The 8,635-nt window shown below is 39.8% G+C and overlaps 1 long non-coding RNA gene across 3 annotated transcripts; it reads right to left on the bottom strand.

Moving 5' to 3' along the window:
* Positions 1–556: 556 nt before the first annotated feature.
* On the bottom strand, positions 557–2,854 carry LOC136353489 (uncharacterized). 3 transcript variants are annotated; one of them, XR_010736854.1, is made up of 3 exons: positions 2,258–2,854; positions 1,860–1,940; positions 557–733 (listed from the first exon to the last, which is right to left on the bottom strand). It is a non-coding gene; the product is annotated as an uncharacterized lncRNA (long non-coding RNA). The 3 variants fall into 3 exon arrangements; XR_010736855.1 differs by having other exon boundaries at positions 557–1,940; positions 2,146–2,854; XR_010736853.1 differs by having other exon boundaries at positions 557–1,940.
* Between the last annotated feature and the right edge of the window lie 5,781 nt (positions 2,855–8,635).

Below are 8,635 nucleotides of genomic sequence, written 5' to 3'. Positions count from 1 at the left end.
ATTGCTACAGGCCATAATCAACAAGGCAAATCTTCTTGGACTTCTGTCTAAACCTATCCCTATTGAAAGTGACCCAAATTTTCAGTTGTTTAACATGCCGATGACATCCTTCTGTATGTCAAAGCTTGTGGAAGATAATTGTGGAAGAGAATTGTTCACCTTGGAGGCTCTACTTTAGACTTTTGCACAAGGGACACGTCTCACGGTAAATTATCATAAATGTCTGACACTAATAAATGTTGATGAAGAGAAAGCACAAATGTTGGCAGGTGTCTTTGGTTGTTAGATTGGTACACTACCTTTCACATACCTTAGCTTACCCCTTGGAACTACTAAGACTAGAGTGGTTGATTTTGCTCCCATTGTTGATAGAATCGAGAGAAGACTATATGCTAATTCAGCTCTTTCATCCTATGGTGATAGACTCGCTTTGGTTAATTGAGATCATTTCTTCCTTGCCAACCTATTACATGTGCACTTTTGTCACGCCCGGAAATTCACTAGTAATTTTCGAACTAATTTGTGCATAAAATCCTCGTCCAGGAATCAGCCGAGGTACACAAACTGACAATTTAATATACAAATCCATCTTAATAATAACGTTACATACTTACAAAGAAAAGAAAACAGCAGCGGAATTAACGGTCTAGCGATGGCTTCAGCTCCACTCTCACAGGCAGCTCAACTGGGGTATAAGCCAAACGTCTTCTCCTTCTGGATCCTTTATCTTCAACTGAGGTTTGATTGATTATTGCAAGAATGAGCATATAACATACTCAACAAGCCACACAGCAAATATGCAAGTGCACAAGGATACCAAAGGATGGCATAATATAGGCTCATTTGCGAAAGCAGCATTTAGCAAAGAATTAAGAGTAGTAAAACAGTAGAGTAATTAATTAAAAATTTTAATCAACACTGAACAGCACACCCATGCTGCACAGGCCCAACCATCCTGAACAACCATACCCGGCTGTACAGATCTAACTCCAAACCAGGAGCTAAGCAAATTATTATCAGGTATTAACATCCATAATTATTGTGAGAGGTGTGAGACTAATCACGAAAAACATTGCTCAACCCGCCCATAACCGCGGGCACGGCTATTCGAATAGTTTTACTCTGGCCAGAGGTGTACCACTGTACCCACAAGACACAACCCCACATCATGTCACCATGTGCCTCAATACCACCACGGTACCTCGGAAAGGAGTTGTGACAATACCCCTTGCACAACATAACCCATTACAGCGCACATTTCCTGGATCATAATCACCCCCTTATAAACAAGGCATGGACTCCCCAGCGACCCCCGTGGACTTCTCGCCACTTCTCAGTCTGGCGCACTATAATGAATCATGCTACACAAAAGATAAAGCCGTTGCCCACGCTGGCTTGTGGTTGGCACGATAAATGTTTCACAGCAGTAGCTCGCGAACCGGTCCTTAATTGTCATGAGCACGACTCTCAAAACCATGTGCTCACAACCCACCATTATCAAGTTTTAGTTGGCAAGTAATTAATTAACCAATCACGATTAACCATCGTGAACTATCATTAAGCCATCCTTAAATAATAGTGAGTCATAAGTGATCCCAATAGTGTGCTAATGTTTCTAAGCATGGCTAAGCAATCATAACTAATATCTAGCTGAACCAATATATAAAGCCCAACTAGTCAAGTTATAATAACCCAAGGTATCAAGGAATAAAGTAATCAATGCAAATTGGCCATAACAAAGGAATAAGTTCACACCACCCGGTGACATTCGAAAATAAATGCACAGTTGAAATAAATAGAGAATTTAAATATAGGATCAACATGCTCAAAGGATTGTGTTTAGGATCTGTGTGACTTGCCTTGCAATAATCGGTCTTCAATTAATCTTCTTGATCACTTCCGACGCACTCACGAACCTTCGCAACGACGGAAACGACAAGCTAACACGTAAAACGAAGAAAAAGACTAATAAAAACCAAATAAACAATACATATAAAATAAACAAACATGTAGATCATGATTTTAGATGAATTTAGCAACTTGAACCACTCAAAACCGAGTTACGATGATTTAGTTATGAATTTCCGAAGATTTAATCTATTAGAAAAACAGGAAAAAGAAAAACGATGATGACGTCATGATGACCTCATCAATGGCCGGACCAAGATGGCGACCTCGCCGGAGATTGGATGGTCGGCTGCGACTTTGGAGGACATGAACACGTAGAGGACGACGAGACGAACCCAACGGTACTCACCCTCGAACCAAACGACGAACGACGACGGCCGGCGACGAGGTCTATTGGCGGCGCGGCTTCGGTCGGCGGTGGCGACGGGACTCCGGTGACCGGCGACAGCGGGGAGAGAGCGGCCGGGCTTCTCCACACCTCGGCGCACCTTACGGCGGTGACGGCGACCGGCGGCGACGACGGAGGCGGCGGCGCGACGCGGATGGAGCTCGGCCGGCGACGACGGCGGGGTGGAGCACGTGGCGGCAGCGCTACGAGGCACGGGAGACCACGGGAGAGGGGGCAAACGAAAGAGGTGGACTAGGGGGTCCTATTTATAGCCTTGGATTGAAGAGATCGGACTCCTCCCGCAAGAAATCGATCCGGAAAATCAAAAACTCGGTTTTGGAGATAAACTCGAAAACGAGTTCGATTCGGATAAGATACTCAACGATTAGCTCCGATTTTTTGGGGGTAAAGATAGAGGAGGATAAGAGGAATATTTCCCCTCAACTAAATTGGAAAAAGGAGCAACGGGGAGGCGAGATTTAACGGAGGAAGCGGCGGCTGCACAGGGCACAGCACGGGCGGCTCGGCTCTGTCCAGAGCTGGAAGATGAACAGTGCCAGGGAGGTAAATTAGACTTTTCCGGCTAGGCTGAGAGGAGAGGAGGCGGCTCAGGTTGGGCCGGCGGAAGAGAGAGGAAGGAAAGGAAGGAATGGGCTGAAAATGGCTCAAGCTGAGGAGGAGGATTTTATTACTTTCCCAATTAAAATAATCACTTAAATGATCTTTGAGTTATTAAAAATACTTCCAATGCTCAAATAATTTCAAGAAAAATCGTGAAAATACTTGGACACTCAAAGTACTTAACAAAATTATAATTAGACCATTTAATGATTAATTTAATATGTGGGTAATTACTGAAATGCTCTTTGTATGATTAAAATTAGGAATTGAGCTCCGAAAAATCCGAGAAAATTCCAGAGAGTATAATTAACCATGGAGAGTTTAATAAAAATTAAATCCATCCATGCTTTATATTTAGGAAATTTTATTTCCCACATTTAACTTCACTTGTAAATTAATGAACATTTAATATAAATTCTAATAATAATTTATTAAATAATTTATAAATCCTGAAACAAAAATCAGGGTGTGACAACTTTGCAGCTGCCTAAAACATTCATTGACAACATTGATAGGGAAAAGAGGCATTGCTTATGGAGGGGTTCTGATGTGAACTCAAAGAAAAAAATATTTGTCTGCATGGGATAATAATTGCAGACCTAAGAATAAGGGAGGTTTGGGAGTCATAGATCTTTCCATTCAGAATCAAGCCCTCCTTTTGAAGTATCTTGATAAGTTTTATAACAGAAGAAATTTACAATGGGTTAACCTATTCTGGGACTCTTAATATGGAAATGGGGTACATCACTTAAGCACTCTCAAATGTTCTTTTTGGTGGACATATGTTTGCAAGTTAACAGACTTCTTTAGGGGAATTGCAAGATGCTTAGTGGGAGATGGAATTTCTTGGTCATTCAGGGATGATGTTTGGAATGATAAACCTCCTCTGTCCTCTCACATGCTATGATTATATTCTTTTGCTGGAAATACTAAGATTTTGGTTCATAACTTTATCTCTGTAGACTTGAAAGATAATTTTCAGCTGCCTCTATCTCTTCAAGCCTTTCAAGAACTGCGAGCCTTATCTGCAATGTTGGAGGAGGTTAACCTATCTCAGGAGAATGATATTTGGGCTTACATTTGGGGAAATCTTAAATACTCTTCTCAGAAGTATTATGCCTTAAACTTTAGGGCCATGCAACCACCTCCTCATTTCCTTTGGTTATGGAAGATAAGGCCACCTCAAAGGTTAACACAAAATTATGAGGACATCACTAGCTTGGATAAGACCACGGCTATATTATATATTCATAAACCAAAGGTGCATGCTTTCTATGTAAGATTTACATGTTATATATTTAAACAAATGTTGCTACACAACGAGTTTGGTGTGTTTTCGTTTGCAGTGATACTTGCTTGGGTGAAAGAAAAGAGACTTGAGTGTAATGAATGCATAGATGATCAAAGAAGTTGACTAGGGATCGACCTAAGATCATCTTCAAGTCCACTCCTATCTCACCATGTCAATTTTGGTCCATACAAGACAAGAGATGAATTTCTATATGTTTTGGATTCAGATTTGGGTCTCTTAACAGCATCAATTTCAAATGAACCTAGCCCCTGATCTAAATGGAATATTGGGGCCCATGAGTACTAGTTGGAAAGCTTATGGAGTCTTTGTTCAAATGGTTTTGGTCCCACGTCAAAATTCTTACTGAGTTGTCAGGAATTTTCAAAACAAGTCACATACCTTATCTAGTCCAAATCTGATTTAGGCTTTGGGCCTTGTAATTGTGTTGTGGGCTAAGCCCAAAGGGGTGTGTGTCTAGGGAAACCCTAGGATGTCCCAAATCATATTCATTTAGTAGCCTTCATAGTTTAGACTCGGGTTTTGCTTAGATTTATTTCTGCCAATGTAGTTCCGCCACTTGTTCAGTTTGTGGAACCCCAATTTCTAATCTTAATAATTCATATGCAATTTAGTTGCAATCTAGCTTGTTCTTACTTGTGTTCTTCAATTCTCATGCAGGGATTAGCCTTCTCGACGAGATCAACCGGGCAACGCACGTTTGATAACCATAGGAGAGATGGTGCTACGATTGCAGGGTTCAGATTGTGTTGATCGGAAGACAGATCGTCTGTGTCAAGTTTCCATCAAATCAAGAGTTATCAATACCTATCAGATGATCATGACCTAATTCACCACCTTGAGATTGCATCTCTTTTTACAGTGTCCCTTTGCAACGTCATGCTGGTATGTTCTTGGTATCTCTTGGGACACATCTTTGAGCCTGGACAATATGTTGGTGCACTCGAGAAACTGTTACGAAGGCCATTGTTTCATGAAAAAAATTTCTTTATGGGGCTTGGAATATTTGGAGGCAAAGGAATGGTTTCATCTTTGATCATAAAGCCCCCTCCTTAGATTCATGGGGCAGCTCCTTAAGGCGGATCTCCTCATGTTGTTGTTTCGGCTGAATGAGATATACAAAGATGTACTCCCTCCGTTTCAAAATGTTTGACACCGTTGACTTTTTAGTACGTGTTTGACCATTCGTCTTATTCAAAAAATTTAAGTAATTATTTATTCTTTTCATATTATTTGATTCATTGTCCAATATACTTTCATGTACACATATAGTTTTACATATTTTACAAATTTTTTGAATAAGATGAACGGTAAAACATGTGCTAAAAAGTCAACGGTTTCAAACATTTTGAAACGGAGGGAGCAGTTCTTAATTGGATCTCTTTGTTGTAATTTCCCTTTTTTATGTACTTATTCTTTTTTTAATAAAGTCCTAGTATGTTAAGTTTGTATATTAGATATAGGAAAGTTAATCCGTGTTGGGATAATTTTCTATCTTGTAAGACTGCTCCTTCGCTTATATAAGGAGGGCAGGATGCCTCTTTGGGGGTAGATTCACAATCATATTATTAGATCAATACATAGCTCGGCAGATTCAAATCCCCAAATAGGAGTGGGGTATTACCTCTCATTGAGGGCTTAAACCTATCTAAATCCTTGTCTCCGCCTTCATCAACTTTTAGGTCTCAAGCGCTACCCCCGTTTATTATTGCCTAATTCCAGATTCGACACCATCCAAACAAACAATTGCTATGGTTTCATGTGTTTTTTCATTACTTCTTTTACACGTGTATTCCTATTCTATATCTGTATTTGTCCTATGGCTACATTTTTTTCAATCATATGTTACCCTAAAGCAAAGGTGGATCGAAGACCTAGGACAGCCACAACTCCAAAATCCTCTTCAAATCCCTTAAAAGTTGTATGAGAATTTTGAAAATGCATTGTGTCCAATTGAAATACATTGATTCAGCCCTACTCTTCGTTATTTTTCTAGCACCGCCTCTGACTCAAGCTATAGTTTTCAGTGGTGACTATTGGACTCTTAAAGGCAACTTTTGCTGCTCACCGTATAACTTCTTTTTTCCAGCTGGGATTTATATGTAACTTGAACTTTCAATTAACTCAAGTAGAAATTAGTCCATTTCCTATATATGATTCATCAGATTACAGGACTTAAAAATCTGTTTAAGAACACTAGGTAGTCTTGGAAAAGAAAGGAAAACCTACGTTTTTCAGTAATAACGACAAATAATATACAAGTATTGAAATTCTAAACTAATTAAGTCCATTTTGCAGGAAAATCAAGTTATTCTAGTACAGTACAACGAGATATGATCTCCAGATTCTGATGAAAATGTTTCGTTTTGTTGCCACAAAAATGATATTAGTAAACCCAAAGCAGGGACAATTTATAATGACAATTCAAATTATCGATCATTCTTAATGATCACCTGACTCGACTGAAATTGGTGTAACAAGAGCGCAGAGAGGGATGGCCTTTACAAGTGTCAAGCCGAACTTCTCTGACATATCTATCCCATTCCTTTCAATGTCAACAGGTAGATTCCATTTGAACTGGTTTAACAATGATCCCAGAACTAAATGCACCATCCTATTTGCCAATGGCATTCTAGGGCATATCCGGCGACCTGCACCAAATGGAATGAGCTCAAAATGCACTCCCCTAAAATCAATATTTCTTTCGAAAAATCTCTCAGGCATAAATTTTTCCGGTTGAGACCATGTATCCTTGTGTCTGCCTATAGCCCACACATTTACGAAAACTCGTGCGCCTTTTGGTATTGTGTAACCTGCTATGTTTGTTGTCGTTTCAGCTTGGCGTGGCAACAATAATGGTACTGGAGGATGCAGCCGAAACGTTTCTTTCACCACAGCTTGAAGGTAAGGCAATTGGCCAATATCTGATTCTTCAATATTTGTACCTGAACCAATAACTTGTGAAAGCTCATCACAACACTGGTGGAGAAACCCTTTGTAGTCCCGGTTCGTAACCCCCCTTTAGTCCCGGTTTCCAAACCGGGAGTACCAATCCGGGACTAAAGATCGCTATCTTTAGTCCCGGGTGAAATAACCGGGAGTAAAGATCGATCTTTAGTCCCGGTTGGTAACACCAACCGGGACTAAAGATGGCTCAGCCACGTGGCCGGCTGAGCCATCTTTACTTCCGGTTGGTGTTACCAACCGGGACTAAAGATAGAGCTGACCTTTTTTTTTTTTGCATGCCCCTGTTGCTGCATGGTTTATATATATATATATATATAAACCATGCATATATATGTTTCAATACATATATATGCATACATATATATATATGTATTTATACATATATATGTTATGCAAATGCATATGTATATAGATATATATATGAACAAAATATATTTACATTATAGAAAATGTGTACACATGCATATAGAAACATATGTAGTCATGTATTAATTACAATCCATTATATGTCCTAGCTAGCTACGATTTCAACGTAGTAGTACTCGCTGCTAGCTCAGAAGCTAAGGACCGGTGAATTGTGTTTCCGTCGTAGTAGAATTCACCCTTGGGATCAAGGATTTCTTCGTTGATGAATCCCATGAGTTGTTCTTGAACCGCCGCGATAAATTCCTTGTGTGTGGTCAGGTTATCCCTCATGCGAATAAACTATATGAATGTATGAAATTGATTAGTAATTAAACAAGAAATCGCTACGTAATGAAATTTTGAATTTATTTGTACGTACATCGAGCTCTCTTGTGGTGATGATTTGGTCTGCAAGGCAGTGGCAATACTCGCACACGTAATAGCCGCACAAGTTAGTTCCCTGCTTTTGCTTTGCGCACTACAAATAAATGACAAACAACGAGAGATCTAATTAATATACACTTGTATGTATTTGAATCGGAGAGATATAAATGTAGAGCATGTGTACTCACAGGAAATTTGAACTTCCGCCTAAGTCTTTCTCTCCATTTGCCGCGGACCAAATGACGGAACCGATACCAAGCCCTACATGGAGTTTAAAGCTATGATTCGTAGTAGCAATTAACATAACAAGATTTTCTTAATTAACAAAGGAACTTATGACGGTACCTGTCTATAAGTTCGAAAACCTTGTCAAACGTAGACTCTTTTTTATCCATTGAGTCATATACGTTGACGGTGCAGGCCTCCAGGTCGATGAGTAAAAGCACCCAGTGGAATCTGCAATGTGCGTGGGATGCATTACATATGAAACACTTAGCAAGTTCGTACGGGAATGAAATTTGGTATGTAGGAAGACAGTAAAATTAAACTAACTCTGTGTTGTATGGCAACAGTATGAACGTCTTGTAATGCTGCGCCTTCAGGAGATGGACGAGATTGTCCTCTGTTTCTTGTGGATATTGGTCGAGCATTGC

Source organism: Oryza sativa, chromosome 10 (genome assembly GCF_034140825.1).
Source record: "Oryza sativa Japonica Group chromosome 10, ASM3414082v1".
Lineage (NCBI taxonomy): Eukaryota > Viridiplantae > Streptophyta > Magnoliopsida > Poales > Poaceae > Oryza > Oryza sativa.
The sequence above is the reverse complement of the archived record's forward strand: the minus strand, read 5'-3'. Positions and strand labels throughout refer to the sequence as shown.